The following is an 18,257-nucleotide window of genomic DNA, read 5'->3' on the forward strand; positions in this document are numbered from 1 at the left end:
GAGATGCTCCTTCCATCACTCGAGTCATCCTAAATATTCAACCACATGTACGAAAACATCGATATTGATGACAGCAAAACTCAAAATGAATGAGCTTAATACCAGACATGAAAGCAATTTCGCAAGACCGAAGTGCAGGCGGTAGGGTTGGTACTCATTAACTTCTTCTATATCAAACAATTTTTTTTATAAATACTAGTCCTCATGCACATGCGTAGAGCATGCGCAATTACTTTCGGGCTTGAGAGCAAACTCGATTATGGAATTAATTGTCCAAAACATTGAAATTGTCTTTGACGAATTAATAGTTACATCCATATGAACTTAATTGCATATCATATTTTGCTAGGCACTACCGCGATCAACATCCACTTCGACGAGTTACAGGCTGTGGTATTGCCCAAATTATGTATGTAGTTAAGTTCATATACATGTAGCTATTAAATTATCAAAGATAATTTCAATGTTTTTGATTGTTAATCAGATAATCCAATTTGTTTCCAGCCCCGAAAGCATTCGCGCACGCCCATGGGGGTGCGCGAGGGCTAATATAAGTTATTAATTTTGACTCTTGCGATGAGAGTTCATGAAAACTCTCCGTTCATTTATCAAAATACTGCCACTTAAGCTTCTTCTTTTTTTTTTTTTTACATATTCTTAACTTATGTTTAGTCGTCTCTTTGATTCCCCCATCATCAATATATACACATATTTTCTTTTGAATACTTAATAAAGAAAATTAATGATAATCGACATGGATTGATTAAAGTAGTTCAACGTTTGTTTCTCTTAAGCAAAGCCTTGGCTTCAAATATTGTGAATGAAGAAAATCCACGTCGTGAGAGCTTTATTCCAATTGCGCCAACCCGGCTCGAACTGGATTAATCGGGGCTAATAAACTTTTGGATACAAGAATACACATCGAAAAAAGAAAATTAATGCTACATTTATTGAACTTAAAGCAAAATAATCAAACGATTAAATATAAATTATGAGCTATATTGAGATATATTCCAAAAGAAAAAGGAAAAAATCAAATAAAAAAATCTTAATAACTAATAAAATATAAAATATGTTAATATATTGAGTCTTTCCTAAATTTACAAAATTAGAAATTTCAAAAATGAACTTTGAAAATCTTGACTAAAATTGATATATGAAGAGCTAGTGAGACTTTCCTATTCATTTGCTGAAATGCTTCCTAGTTCAAATCATGGTTGATCGTTCTTTTGATCCCCGTCACGAATATATACCTAAAATTCTTTGAATCCCTAATAAAGACAATTAGTGCTACATTTATCAAATTGAGAAAAAATTTTAATTAACCAATTAATATAAAAATATGAACTCATAGTTATTCTTCAAAAAAAAAAAGAGATTACCATACCAAATAAAAAAAAATCTTATTTGCTAATTTAATAGAAATTATATTAGTTAATTTATTATAATCTTCCATAAGTTAAAAAACACACAACACATATAAAAAAACACTGTAAATTCTTGAAAAAAATTAAAATAATAAACTAGTTATAAATATATTATGTAAATATTTATGCAATGCACAGGTTATGGACTAGTTAAGTATTATTTTTTAAATCGTATATCATATTAAGATATTTTTATTTCTGGATTTTATCCTTTCGTTTTACATACTCTTTTTTTTTAGGGGGAGGGGGAGACTATTTTAGTTTTATAAGTTTGACCTTCAATCACTTTTTGGTCCTATAAGTTTGAAAAAAGCCAATTTATTTCCATATGTTTGCTCCGTTAGACAGTTTTAGTTCATTCCTTGACTGAGCATTACGGAGCTACTAACGTGGAATTGATACTGTGAATTTTATCCACATGGCAATTTGTTATTGATTGCAAATTAAAAATATTTAAAAATAAAAAGAAAAGAAAACAATTACTGGCGGGGAGACCAAATTCACGCAGTTGGGGGGGTGGGGAGGGGAGGGGTGTTGGGTTGGTGTGCGCTCCTCCTTCCGGCTGCCCCTCCCTCTTGACGACCTCATGCAGTGACTGGAAAGAGGACTTCCAACCACCCATCCACTCCCCCCCCCCCCCCCCCGGAGCGATCTAGACCCCTTCATCTCCATGAGAAAAATGGCAATTTCGTCCCTTAGTTACGAAATTGTATCAATCGGATCCTTGACAGAAAAGTTGCATCAATTTCGTCATTGGACATATTAATTTCGTCCTTAGGCACATCAATTTCATTTTTTATCACATTAATTTGGTTCTTGGTTACATCAATTTGGTTTTAGATCACATCAATTTAGTCCATTCATTTGAGTACATCATTTCAGTCATTCCTTGATCACATCATTTTGGTAGGTCAACATCATTCTTTACATAAAAAGGGTCCCTCTGGTATTCTCCCTCCTTTTTACTACTCTTATCTCCGAGTCGACTTTGGAGCATTCGTTCTCATTGCTCGGACCTCTAATTCTATGGTTTTTGGTGGCTATAGAAAGCTTATACATAGTACTACTAAGAATAAAGTTTAGAGCCAAAGATCAAAGAAACAAGTTAGAAAAATGCGGTTGAAAATTGGTTTTCACTCACAAGTCAAAAATTTTGAAGAGTGATATCTCTCAAACTGTGCAATAAAATAATGAGTCATCAAGTGTTGTAGCTTCCTTACAATATGAGAAATCTATCTATATAAATTTTTTATACCAATACTGACTCTATGAGAATTTGTTCCTCTGTTTTAGAGAGAGAAAGATTTATAGGTCATTAATGATAGATTCCAATAGAGTTAATATTGTTCCAAAAATTTATATAGACAGATTCTCATAAGAAAGCTACAACACTTGATCCTAAGTAGTAGTGTTGTTTATAAACTTTCTATAGCCATTAAGAATACGAGAGTTGAAGGTCCGAGCAATGATAACGAATGCTCCAAAGTATGCTCGAAGACAATAGTAGTAAAAAAGAGGGAGAAGACCAGAGGTACTTGATATAAAGAATTGATGTTGACAAAGACCAAAATCATGTAACCAATGAATGACTGAAATGATGTAACCAAATAGAGGGATTAAATTGATGTGACTAATGACCAAATTGATGTGATTAAAGACGAACTTGATGTGACCATGGATAAAATTGATGTGCTTAGGGACAAAATTGATTTGCCTAGAGATGAAATTGGTGTGACCAGAGATCCGATTGATACAACTTTTTTGTCAAGGACTCGATTGATGCAATTTGCGTAACTCATAGTCCAAATTGTCATTTTTTTCTCCTCTCCCTCCCCGTATTTTAATGCTAAAAGGTGGAGAGAGAGTAAGAGCCCTTGCTGGCAAAGACCCGACCTGTCAGGGATGGGTTCTTTTCTTTTAATTTTTTAAAATTTTAAATTTTTAAATATTTTTAATTTGTAACTAATAAGAAAGTGTTACCTTGACAAAATTAACGGTGTCAAGTTCACTTTAGCAGCTCCGTAATGTTCAGTCATGGAATTGATCAAAATTGTCTAACGAAACAAATATATAAGACTGACTCAGCTTTTTTCAAATTCATAGAACCAAAATTGACTGAAAAGTCAAACTTATATTATCAAAATTATATTCTTCTTCTTTTTTTCAGTGACTCGTTTTACATATTTTATAAAACTTCTTATTGGCCCATGCAATTTCTTTCCCTTCGGACCTTCGGAGTTTGGCTATGGCTTTATTGATTGATCACGGCGAAGGGGTATGTTTGGAGATCAAGTTATGTTACGTCGTCCGTACAAACTTTGACTCGAACGCCGATTGCAACTTCTCAACTCACAAGTTGTCGACTCATCCAGCAGACAGCTGGGGAACAAAACATAGTGAAATTTCATTTTCTTAATCTTCTTATACTTATCTCTTTTTTTTTTGTGTGATATAAATACTAAATGGGGTCAGATTCTTTTTCGGCGGGGGAAGCAAGAACATGGGATTCCTTAAATATAAAATTATCATAATAATATTTTCATTTATTTAATATTTTAAGAAATTAACTTTAAATTTATTTAAATCACGATACAGTTCAATAGCAAATTGAGTTTCAATCGATGAACTTTACCTACAATGCAAGAGTCATAATTCTACTTGAAGCACCCTGTAACTAGGATCGAATTATGCCATATTTAATTTTCATTAATAAACTAACGTGATGTCAACGTAAAAGAATACTTTTTTCTCACTTTTGGATGGATTTAACGGCCAATGAAAGGGAAATGTTTCTCTTTTCGAGATTTACCCAAATAGGAAAGTGCCTTGTAATTTATCCCCGTCATTGATGAATTAGCAAACCTTGGGATTATTTTTCATTATTCTTTCGATATACACTAATTGATCCATAATGTTAATGGGTCTTACTAATTTTAGTTCGAGTTAGGGTGGCCATTAAGGAGTAAAAATTTTTCAATTGTATATTTTTTTCACTTACTATATTGAAATTTAAAACCTTATTTAAGAAGAAGATGGACCAAATCACCATTTTTAATCTTGATAATTTTTCATATATTTATTCCTAATATGTTAATTTGAAATCTTATTTATGGATTACTAGAAATATTCATAAACTCAATATATAGAAGAAAAAGAAAGGAGGAAGAAATGAGGCATGCGAGTTTTGAGTTGAAAAGTGTTATTATTGCACTATATATCCCAGCCAATTGGTACTACCCCCACGCCATTAATTATTTACAATCAGTGGTATTCATGATAAGAATTACAATATTTCGACAAATATATATACATGCACAAGATATATATTAGAATATATTTCGGTATATCTTGCCTTATATAGCTTATACTGTATCGAAAGACTCTCAAGTACCCATTTGTATCTATATATACACGATATCCTGACCCAATTGGATCACGGCCTCAATTATCTACATGGTATCAGAGTCTAGAGTTACAAACTCTCCCATTAAACTCTAAAATCTTTAGTCTCTCTTCTCTTCATCCTTCCCACCTCTAAGTTGTGCACCATGGCAATTGTATCTAACCATTTTAGCACAGGTGATATCCAAGCTGACCAGACCCCTCCTGCCCCAACTCAACTCTACTCTCTCGTCTACTACCCTACCCACTAGAACCGTCATAGCTCCAAACATAACAAATTGAATTCACATTCAGCTCAAAGACTCCAACTACATGGTCTGGAAAACGATGTTTTCCACTTTTATCCGCTCTCATTATCTCTTTGGGTTTGTTGATGGAAGCCACCCCTGCTCGCCTTTCACCGATCCTCTCTTTCCTGCTTGGAGTCGCACCGATGAAAACATTTGGTCGTGGCTTTTCTTGACTCTCTATGAGCAGATTCTAGAGGAGGTACATAACTTACCTTCGGCTCGACAGGTCTAGGAAGGGCTACACAACAAATTTGTTGAGCGCTCTCGCTCTCGTGCACTCAAATTAAGGTGGAGCTTACCCTTATCAAGATCGAGGACTTCAAAATCGAGGAGTCCTATCTTCCCCAACGCAAATAGTTGGCCGATCAACTCAAAGAGATAGGCCGACCTATCGATGATCAGGATCTCATCACCTATGCCCTTGCTGGACACACTCCTCAATATGAGTTTTTCATTACATCTCTGAATAATGATCGAGACCCTCTCTCTTTTGGTGCCCTTCGTAACAGGTTAATGTTTCATAAGGGTAGTCTTCGACAACTCTATCCAGTTTCTCGTGCTCCTACCACAACTCTACAAGTCACTTCTCAACCCAATGGCCGTGGAGGAGGCCGTGGTAATAGTTAGGGCAGCGACCGTGGAAATGGTTGCTCGAATTCATGGGGTGCCCATGGAGAGGGGCGCTCTAACAACAAAGGAGTCGGTCGGGGCTTCTATCAGAATCATGGTGTCCCTAGTCAATCCTATGGTCGTGAGCACGGAGGACGCGGTTACTCCAATAATCGTGGAGGTCATGGCCTAATTGTTTATGTTCGAGGGCAACTTCTCTCTAGTCTATGATGGTATATTGGGGCATGGACTTGCAGCCGTAGTTTGTCAGTTATGCGACACAACTGAACCAACTGCTCTTTAGTGTTATGACTACTATTCCCAATACCAGTCCCAAATCTATTCCAAATCATTTGCTGCGCTGACACTCAACGACACGCCGTCTCCCGACACTTACTAGACTCCGGTACATCTTCTCAAATGGTCTAAAATGAAGGTATTTTACGAAATCTTGCTCCATTAGATTCTATGGACTGCGAATGGCTCTTTACTGTCTATTTGTAACATTGGTTCCCTTAATATTCCTACTTCCTTTGGGCCACTTTATCTTCATGGCGTTCTACATGTTTCGTCCCTAGGTTACAATATAGTTTCCCTTCAAAAACTGTCATGAGAAAAACTGTCACGTGGTATTTACTAACTCTGGCTGTCTTATAAAGGACAACCTTTGGAGGAGGACTCTACTCAGCTGCCTCTCTGATGGACACCTATATCCGTTCATGCTTTCTCGGCCACGAGCTCTCTTTACTATCACCTATGCATCCACTCTACGACATACTCACCTAGGTCACCCGAATAAATCAATCTTGGAAGCTTTTAGGTCTAGAAAGTTAATTCCATACTTTCCCATTAATAAAGAAATTTGTGATTCTAGTATTTTGGAAAATCTTCTTGGTTGACTTTTTCTCATGTGGAACGTGGTACAAAATTTCCTTTGGAACTTATTTATGCCAATGTTTGGCAATCTCCGACTCTATCTCATTTATGCTTCAAATATTATGTTATCTTTGTTGATGATTTCTCGAGATTCACTTTGCTATTTCCTCTCAAGCTAAAATCGAAAGTTTTTAATAAGTTCACATTTTTCTAACACAAATGGAAAATTTGCTGAATAGGAAAATCAAGATTTTCCAATATGATGGTGGCATGAAATTTAATAATTCAATATTTTGGGAATTAGTCATTAAGTTAGGGATCCAACTTCGTGTGTCATGTCCACATACACCGCAACAAAACGGTATTGCTGAACGAAAGCATCATCACATTTCAGATATGAAAAGTGTTGGACTATAACTTTCTTTGCACATTCGAGTGTGCTTGCTCTCCTAATGTGTCATCATATGTTGCCAATAAACTTGAGTCTCGATCAAAACTCTATGTTTTCATTGGCTATGCGAGTGAATATAAACGATATAGGTGTCTTGATGTGTCTAAAAGTCATATCTACATCTCTCGTCATGTCCGCTTTGATGAGTCTTCATCTGATCCTCCTACTTCTTACAATAAGCATCCCATGGTTACTCATGGAAAATCAGGAATAATAAAATCTAATTTGACATTTTCTTCTTTGTTAGACACTTCTCCTACTTCGGTCTCAGGATCTAGTTGTTATTCACAGGCAGTACAGGATTCGAAATGGCAACAAGCCATGGCAGAAGAGTTTAATGCTCTAATTCAGAACGGAACTTGGGGTTTGGTTCCCTCAATTCCTAAGGATAATGTGGTTGGAAGAACTCGAAAGTACAGGATCAAGCATCAGGCTGACGACACCATTGACTAATACAAAGCTCGGTTGGTAGCTCAGGGGTTTCAGTAGCGGTTAGGTATTGACTATCATGAAACTTTTAGCCCGGTTGTTAAGCCTTCAACTATTCGTCTCATTTTTTCCTTTGCTCATACTAACTCTTAGGATATTAGACAGATGGATGTAAAAAATGTGTTCCTTCATGGTCATTTATAGGAAGAGGTGTACATGAAACAACCTCTCGGTTTTGTTCACCCCTTGTTTCCTAACCATATTTGTTGCCTTCACAAATCCTTGTATGGCTTAAAGGCTACAAGAGCATGCTTCACCTGGTTCAACACCTTTCTCTGGTCTCTTCGATTTGTCTCTAGTCCGATAGGCTCCTTTCTGTTCATTTAACGTAAAGGACCTCAAACCATTCTACTCCTCTTATATGTTAATGATATAATTCTTATTGGCAACTCTACATCTCTCTTAGACCAATTCATAGGCATCTTATCTGATGAGTTTGCCATGAAAGATTTAGGTCCTTTACATTATTTTCTTGGAGTCCAAGTTCGTCGCTTTTGAGATAATTTCTTTTTGTCTCAATTAAAGTACATATATGATGTCTTGGCTAAGTTCGAACTAGACAAATCGATTGCAGTTAAAACTCCCTTACCATCCCGCAGTAGCTTGTCATTAAATGATGGAGAACTGCTAGCTTACTCAACTGAGTATAGGAGTATGATTGGTGCTTTACAATACATAACAATAACTCAACTTGACATTTGTTTTGCTGTGAACCTCATTAGTCAGTTTATGCATGCACCGCATACAGATCACTTGCAGGCTGCTAAGCGCATTCTACTATATCTACGGGGTACTATCTCTCATGGTCTCACCTTCCGTCAATCTCCAGATCTCCAAATAATGGCCTACATTGATACAAATTAGGCCGGCTGTCAAGACACAAGGCATTCTACCACTGGTTATGCGGTTTTTATTGGACCCGACCTTATTTCATTGCGCTTCAAGAAACAACCAACTGTGTCTAAAAGTTCCACTGAAGCGGAGTATCGTGCCCTTGCTTATGCCGTTGCTGAGACACTATGGCTTCGACAACTCATTCAGGATATTGGTCGTCAATCACCAGGTCCTATTATTGTCTATTGTCGATAATATCAATGCAACCTACTTAACAGTAAATATGGTGCAGCATCAACTGTCCAAACACATTGCAGTGGACTATCATTTTGTACGAGAGAGGCTACAACGTGGGGACTTGCTTGTCCGCTATGTTCCAACTTCAAGTCAATTGGCGGATATTCTTACTAAAAACACTTAACGTGTCCCCTTTTCAATCTCATTGTCGCAATATTTCAGTGTATTCGTCCCCAATAAATTGACGGGTGTATTATAATATATTTCGATATCTCTTGCCTTGTATAGTTGATATTGTATTGGCATTTTCATGTACCTTATTTGTATCTATATATATACACGATATCGTGACCCAATTGGGTCAGGACCTCAATTATCTACAATATATTTGTATCTATGTATATTTGCCCGTCCACAATAACGACCAGTATTTTCTCTTAATCACCATTATTTAACACGATAAATTATCTGAAAACCTAACTTTGGCATATGATCCTTATAGAAGCATTGATAAATTTACTACGATCAAATGAATTTAATTTCAATCATATTCGTACGAGTATTATGGTATATTATTCATAAATTAACAGTGTTATTAGTTCTTTCTCACTCCATGTGATATATGTTCGTTTAAGATTTTTTTTTCATAAGTGCAGTAATATATATTTCGTCATCTGAGAGTAGATTAAGATTGTTCTTCTTCCTCTCCCTCTCATCCTCCAGTGCAAAATTCTCTTCTCCTCTTTGATCCATTTCATAAGTTTTATCCAAATCAGAGCGTCAGATTTTTTCGCCATTATAAGAAGTCGTATTAACAAGTTGAAGATAGCTAATTGACTATATGAAACACCCAAAATATTTTCTTCTTCTTTTTTTAATGGAAAAACGCCCAAAGTATTATATTATTAGGTAATATATTGCCACTTGGAATAAAAAAGAAAGAAGCAAAAACCATATAATTCAGCTGGCATAATTGGCATCCATCATATCGCCAACCGAAACCCTAGCTCTAGGCCTATATATAAAATACATGAGACGATATAGGGATATTTTAAATGGGTCGGTAAGGCAAAGAGACGGAAACAAGTAGATAAATTCAACAACATTCTAACTGTATGAAGTTGAAGTATTCACTAGTTTATTTACTTTTCGTGCCATTACATATAAGTTAATATCAATTGAATGTTTTGGAAAAGGAGAAAAACTGGGAATGGATAATTTGTTTGTGATAGATTCATAATGGAAGTAATATAGAATCTGAAAATTTGATTTTGGAATATGACATAAGGAAACACTAATTAAATTATAATAATTAAATAATTTTTAATCTTGCGACTATTGTAAATTCATGAAAAATTCTCTCGTCGTGTCCGCTTCATTCGTAAGGTTTGTTCAGACCAGAGCGTTGAGTCCTACCTCCTACGTATGCCAAAAGAAGGCGTATTAAACCGGAATATATATAGTTGATTGACCATTCGAAACATTCCAAAATATTATATATTTATTAGGTATATATATTGCCACTTAGCATAAAAATTTTGCAGAAGAGCTTAATATGAAGCTGCCACAATTGGCAAGCTATACACACACACACACACACACACACATATATATATATAGGGCTGATCGCGGTTCAGTTCGGGCCAGTTTAGGGATAAAATTACGGTTCACCGCTTTCATCGGTTCAGAAATTTCAGAACCCATCCTCGAGAACCGTAACTGAAATAAGTAAAGAAAATTGACCCTTACAGTTATGGGTTTTTACGGTTCGATTCTGGGATCCGAAAAAATTGTCCGAAGACATCTGCATTGTTGGAAAAAGTCGAAAAAAAAAATATCAACAAAAACTTAAAGCAAGAACAAGCAACCTTTGTTGATTAGCTAAGACAAAAGAAAATTTAAAAGATGAAAGGAGATGAACCGTCGTGAGCTAGAGGAGTGAGGGCTGAAGCGTGAACACAGGGTAGAGGCATCACTCATTGAGAAGGAGATGAGGGTTTGCAATTACAATAGAAAGGCGATGGAGTGAGTACAGTCTAGGGTTTTGTCGAGGGCTCACTGGGCAGTGGGCTGTAGGCAAGCTTAGTGGGCTCATTAGGCTAGGCTGAGAAATTTTATTATAATGCAAAATCGGGGCAAGATGCGTCGGGGTATTCGGGGTTATGGTTTTGAAACTCGTCCCATCCCCATAACCAAAAAAGATAGAGGAAACCAGACCGTGATTAGCCGAACCGAAAAATTCGGATCGGGTAAATGCGGTTCGTATTGGGTTTCGGGACGGACTTTTTTTATGAGCCCTATATATATCACCAACCAAAACTCTAGCCTCTATATAATATCTGAGAGACTAAGGATGTTTTTCAAATGGGTAGTTAAGGCAAGAGAGCTGGCAAAAAGTACATAAGATCAACGAGATTCCAACGGCAATTCTTGGGCAACTCAACAGTGACGGTAGCAGAGCTCTGGGGAGTTTTAACGGGTTTGGAATTAACTTGGAATGTAGGGTGCCGATGACTTATCCTTGAAATAGACTTTATGGTGATTCTGACATTGATATCGAGATAGGGCCTGTGTCCGTCGTGTTTTCAGTCGCTGTAGAGGAGCATTCGAAATTTATTGCAGAAGGATTGGGAGGTCCGCATCCAACACACGTATCAGGAAGGGAATACTTGCACGGATTGGTTGTCGAAGAGGGCGGTTGATCTTCCCTTGGGAACACATGTTCTTCATTCAGTTCCTAACGGGGTGCTCTCACTGCTGTTAGATAATATTGCTGAGGCCGTCTTACCCCGTTTCGTTTTTATTTGAGTGTTTTGTATTCGGACTCTGCCCCTAATCTACTTTTAAAAAAAAGTCAGTGCCACTGCTAGTTAATTCGTAATATTTTGGAAAACAAGAAATTAAGACACGAATCTTTAATAAATGAATTATTATTATCTGTGATAAATTCTCAACGGATCTATTGTCCTTATACTTCGAATCTTCTGTGAAAACTTGCGATAAAATCGCACCTGTAATAATGTGAATGATTAGAAGAATTATTAGGAGGGTTCATCAAAATGTAATTGTATATTCTAAAAATCTGAAGATATATTCAAGATTCCTTTAATTTTAAGTGGTCAAAGAAAAAAAAAGTAGTGCCCATTATTACGTATAATATAAAGATGAGGGAATATTTAAAAAATATATTCATTAATAAAGCTGGATTGGTTAATGAAAAGAAGAAAAATGAAAAGGGGAGGAGAGTAGATCTCGTCTTTTAAGAAATCGTCTCCATCACTTTAAGTTATGCCTTTTTTTTTTCTTTTGACAATAGATATAGTATGTGTGATCACTTTATGATAAATAATTAAGTGCACTTGGAACAAAAAAGTTGTTATATTATTCTAATTTTTGAGGGGTATGAAAATTACTATATTCAGTAGCTATGGACCACCCAATGACCAAATGGGCCATCATGCTCATTTACTAGCCCATTTACTATATATATAACAAGAGATACATGTCTTAAAGACTTAAGGATCATTCAATTGGCATCTTATTGTAATATAACTAAGTTCCTACGGCTTGCAATGCACGGATTTATAAACAAAAATTATAATAAAGAATTAAATTTATTAATAAAAAATAAAAATCAAATTCAATAATAAACATAAATTAAAATATTCATTAATCTCTTTTGCAAATAAATTACACAATGCATCATGGTTTCTGAAATAATTTTACTGCATATCATATTTTCAAAAATTTTACTGACACATCACGAAATTTTTTAAAATTTTCACCGCACATCATGTCGTTACTTTTCCGTCCAAAATTAGATTGAATAATAACGTTACGACAATTTCAAGGACAATTTCGCACAAAAGAAAACTTGAGGGATTTAAACATAATTAAAAGAAAAAGTTTTTTTTTTAAGGCAAAGGAATGGGCTAATCGGCAGGGGAGGTCGGGGGGCCTCGCCGACCACCCCACCCCCAATTGGGGTCGCTAGCCGGCTCAGTCAAGGGTTGGGTGGTCGACGGGGGCTCCCTTGACCCCCTAATTTGGGGGATCCCATCATTGGCCAATGACCCAAATTGCAAGGTCAACTGTCAGTGGGGGCGCCGGGTGGTTGACGGGGCCTCCTTGACTTCCCCTCCTGATCAGCCCATTCCTTTCCCTTTTTTTTTTTTACGTTTTTCATTTAATTCTGTTTAAATCTTTCGAGTTTTCTTTTATGCAAAATTGTCCTTGAAAATGCCGTAACGTTACCATTCAATCCAATTTTGGAGGGAAAAGTAACGATATGATGTGTAATGAAAATTTTTGAAAATATAATGTGTGGTGAAATTGTTTCAGAAACCATGATGTATAGTGTAATTTACCATAAATGTTAGTAGTGGATAAATGAGGAAAACTAAAAATTTCAAAAATATTTAGGAAAAAGTGTATATACAATCTAACTGTATCATACTTTCTCTCGAATATAAATTATATACATAAAAACAGGAAAATATAAATTACCTGATTTAGGGACAAATTTCACGATTCACTAGGTCACTTGAATCTTGATCCATGTTGTAATTAATAATATGCTATATTTTATGTAGGTTCTAATAGAAATATACCAATTGAACGGTACTTAAATAAAGAGAAGCCAAAATAGTATGAGAAATTGATCGGAAGAAATTAGTTACCTTTATTGTAAATACTTTTTATGTTGTAAATATTTTACCAATAAATAGGAACACCCAAACCAAGAGTATTTGCTCATATTGGCATAACAATGCGAGCTCCAAAACTTATTTATACAGAAATATTTACGATATGCAATTACTTAAAATAATTTAAAAAGTAATAGAATACTATTGCTATTAATTGTCAATAAATTTATGAATTCTTTTATAGATGATTGATGGCATTAATGATATAAAGTTAACATTGAATTGACATTGATGGTAAAATAGTATTATTATGAGACCATTCAGTGCAAACAATTAGTGGACTCTATCATTCATACTCGATTTATTGGCATCCAGAGGTGCAAATTAATAAATTTTGATATTATAGTTAATTATTAATTTATTAGTTGTACTTTATTTTTCTCCACAAATATATATAATATCTTTTCACTAAGATATATACACTCTGATCTCTAATAATTGATTAGGTAGGAATGATATAGCTATATTTAATAATTGAATTTATTTAAAAAGTAGAATATAATTGAACTTACTTAGTTTTACCGTCCTACTGCTATTCATTAAGAGGGATATATATATATATATATATACAAAAAAAACTTCCTTTTTGTTCTGTTATTCTTACTCAAATTTCACATATTAAATTTTGTGAATTTAAATAATTTCAGCTGAAATGACTCAATTCTTTCCATGAGAAATTTGCTCGGTTAAGCTGTTATTAGATTAGCTATAACTTTAAAACATTATTTATTAAATTTTAAATATATACAATTACAAATATCTGAACTTCCTAAGATTATGAATATTATTTACTATTGAAATAACAATAAGTGATTTGAATTCTTCTTTAATATTGTTTGAATATCTTCTTCATTTTCATATCTGCTATTAATAATTACAATAATATGTATTATCATTTATATTTATTTATATAATTATAGATATTCCTAATTTTCTAAAATTATGAATATGTATTTATTTACTATTGAAATAACAATAGGTGATTTGAATTAATATATCCTTCATTTTCGTACTAGCAACTATTAATTGTAAAAATAATTCTAATTCATTTTTATTTTTATCTATGAATTGGTAACATATTTATTATTTTGCCCCTATTATTTATAATGTAGTCAAGTTTATATATTTATATAGATGATATATATGATACATGTATGTGTATGTGAAGGTATGTTTTTATATATGTATGCATCCGATAGCATGTAGAGCATATATAGATTCTACAATGTTGTCCTAGCCGTCAAAGTTAGTAGATAAATACACGAAAGATATTAATTATTGAAATACCCTGATAATTTCTCTCTTAATTAATTACTATTTGATCCATTCCACCTCGACTGCACTGTGGCGAAGGAACAACGATTAGCGAAGGTTAGATTCGGGCCATGGATTAATGCAAAGGTCTCTCTCTGAGTTGATTGACGCCTTTTCCGTGACTTCAGGCCCGCGTTGTTGAGGTGTTCAATTTAAAATTATCTAATTAGTGTCAATCTACTAGGAAAAAAGAAGAAGTTATGGTCATCATATCCAATCTATATATCTTATATAATTATAAAAACCGGATCAAGTTATCATATGATGCCACGCAGGATTTAGATAGTTCGTAGTTAAATGACTTTTACAGTTCACTTCAATCATAACACGACAAATGACATTATATTATTGAGCCACGTTATCCTGAATTTCAAAGGCTTCTTTAGTTATAGTAGTCAAAAAAATCATATATAATATATATTGTTAAAGAAGTAAAAAAGGAAAAATCACCTTTCGTGATTATGTATGCCCTTAGAAAGTGTAACAGAAAAATTACTTTACCCTATGAACTATGGGAAATTTACTTTTCCCGCGGACGCTGTCGGTTTCATAAGAAAAATAAAGGAACATGAACAAAAATATGGTTAATAAAAATAAAAATTTAATCAAATATATAGTTGCAAAAAGAAAAATCGTTGTGGATAAATTTTAGACGTGAACAGAATTTTATTTTACTTACATATCCGACATCCGATTCAGTAATTGTCACTTATTTATTTATTTATTTATTAATATGCCAATCAAATGTAGCCCGTGCTTGGCCTTTCATCTAAGTTAATATTTAGAATGACATCAGTAGCAGGCCTCCATGAAATATAATATAGCAAATGGCCCCGCATAATGATAAAGATGCAGAATTTAATAAATCTAGCTGATAAAATCCAAATTCTATGCGCGTAATCACCGAGAAAGAATCCAATTTCCGGAAACTTTTTTCTTTTATCATTCCCGGTTCTTTGTTTCGAAGCGGCTCGTACGTCGTATCATAGGCTACATGAGGGTTCTATGCAGCAACATCGTTGAAGAATTACTCATATCCCTTTATTATTTATTAAAATTTCTATTTTATTGTACTAAATCCATAAACATCTCTTATAACCAAAAAATAAACACTTTAATTTACCCATAAAAATAATAAACTTTTTAAATCATTTTCATTCAAAAATAAAATTATTGTACGAATTAGTTTACCAAAGCAGCAAAACACTTATCCAGTGCCAATCATTCTTATCCAAATACATTTAATTACAATACGTGTATAATATATATAAGTAAAATTACGTTAAAAAAGCCAGGTATATTAATGTCATGTAATTTATTTTAAAAAAATATAAATATTTACTTAAATGTACCGTACATGTAGTATGTGTTGTAAATTGACCCAAAAACGTACGTCTTGCACAACATATCAAATAAATAAACTTACATATTCATGTTTTAATAAGGATGGATTTTCTATTATTTGTCGTTTCACACTGGGGTGGGGATTATTGAACGTCATTCTTACTTTCTTGGAGTTAAGTGCCAACATTTTTCCATTGACAAAACAAAAAGGAAAACGAGAAACAGGGTTTATTAATTTATGTTCATGAGGTAGCTGACATTGGCTTGAAGAAATCATTCATGATCAGGGTCCATTGCTAGCTCGAAACTTTCGTGAAACATACATCAGATACAGGGGAAGGCTGCACTCATCTGCATCGATATGTGGTGTCTCGAAACGACCTTCGTGGATAAAGATAAGGCGATACAACCGCGAGAAACCCCCGGGGACCATAAAGACCACATGTATGTTGACGCCACGCATGCATAAATATTCTGGTCCAGTGATGACCTTTAATGGTCCACAAATTGAATAACTACTTGATCTTTTCCAAAATGGGGGTACCCATATTTATATATGTACGTAAATATTCTATATATGTTATGTTGTACCATTCATCAACTTTAGGGTTCAATTTAACAAACAGGTGTGTTTCTGCCAAGAAGGTAATTCCAAGAAGGAAGAAATTAAACATACCATTAAGCTCTCTGCCGGGGGACCATCGCGATCGATGAGAAGCAAAGACAGTATCGAAGGGCTGCAGAATTTAAGGACATGTAAAATTGAAGTCTCTGAACGGAGTGGGACAGGGACACAACCAATTCATTTGAGACGAAGAAACAAATTGCTTTCGATTTCAAATGGAGAAAAGACAAGTTCGTCGAGAACAGATTATATGATTTGAGAATTGTACTACAAAATGTCAGGCATGGTCGTCCTCGAAAGACAGCAGATTGGATGGTCGTGAAATTGAACCCAAAACTCATTAAAGGAGCACAGAGAATCCCACTAAGGAGTATCGAACCAAAAACCCCTTAGACAACATTGTACGACACCCTCTCCCCTTCTTTCTACCATATTGCTCACAGTTACAATTTTATGTAAAGTTTAATGTTAATTTTATTGATTTGATTATTTCAGCACCAAACACAGTTTTTACAAAAACAATATCCGGTGAGTAATTTCAAAACTATGGTTTTGGTTGCAAATGAGATACTTTAGAAGGTTAATAGACATAGGTGTTTATGAAAATTACTTCTGCTTATTATTTATTTCGAGTATTAATTTTAATTTTAACAATTTCACATTGTTATTTTCGAACTCTTTAATTTATTCTGAAATCAACACTCACTTCTTAAAAATTATATTTCGGTAGTTTTACATCGTCAACATCACTCCCAAACCAACCATTATTATTGTGCCATTCTTTTAAAGTTTTTCTTTTAACAGTATGTCAAGAAGGAATCCAGTCTGCGGAGAGAGCTCTTTAATTTTTTTTGTTGCTTCTGTTTTGGAACATTTTACCTCCGAAATTTCATGTGACTCTTAGGATTTTCTTGTTCTTTTCTTGTCTTATGGTTATGGTTGTAGAAAAGAGAGGGGGACCATTCCCTTTCAATGATATTTTTACGCCGCCTGCACCTACTGGAACTAGGCTGCTCTGTGTACGTGTCTCTCCGATGTCTCCAATTTTGAGATTTTGAGATTTTATCACTAGCAAGACTTAAACACCGAGTTAGATCGGCACGATTACACGACAAATTTTTCGATTCTTCTAATATCTGGAAATGTGCCCATTGAAACAGGGAGTCACAGATCTGATCGATGCACATGTTTCTACCACCTAGAATCTGCTATACTGTATGTGTAGGCTCTTGGGAGCGACGTATCGGCTATCAAGAAAGATCGAGACGGGCCAAGTTGTCATGGAAAGATGAGTGTTCTGTACTAGCCATAGCCTAGGAAGTGCTGTATGGGGAACTAATTAATAGGGAAAAAGATATTCAGCCAAAAAAAGAAGAAGGGAAAACGATAAAATTTCCACTTGTGATATGAGATCGAAACAAATCGCATTCTTTTATTTGGGATAATTAACCCCCGTGATTTGTTCCATTAGACATGGAGGTTACGGCGTTAATTTTTTTTCATTTTCAGTCTTCAATCTTTAACCTTTTAATCATTTTGTGACTAAATCTTTTTTTTATCATTCATATCCTAAACTTTTTATTTTATTTCATTTTAGTCCTGAAAGAAAATCGAAAGGGAAGGATGGGTCGGGGCAGCCAATCGGCGACCCTG

The sequence above is a fragment of the Punica granatum genome, chromosome 2 (genome assembly GCF_007655135.1).
Source record: "Punica granatum isolate Tunisia-2019 chromosome 2, ASM765513v2, whole genome shotgun sequence".
Lineage (NCBI taxonomy): Eukaryota > Viridiplantae > Streptophyta > Magnoliopsida > Myrtales > Lythraceae > Punica > Punica granatum.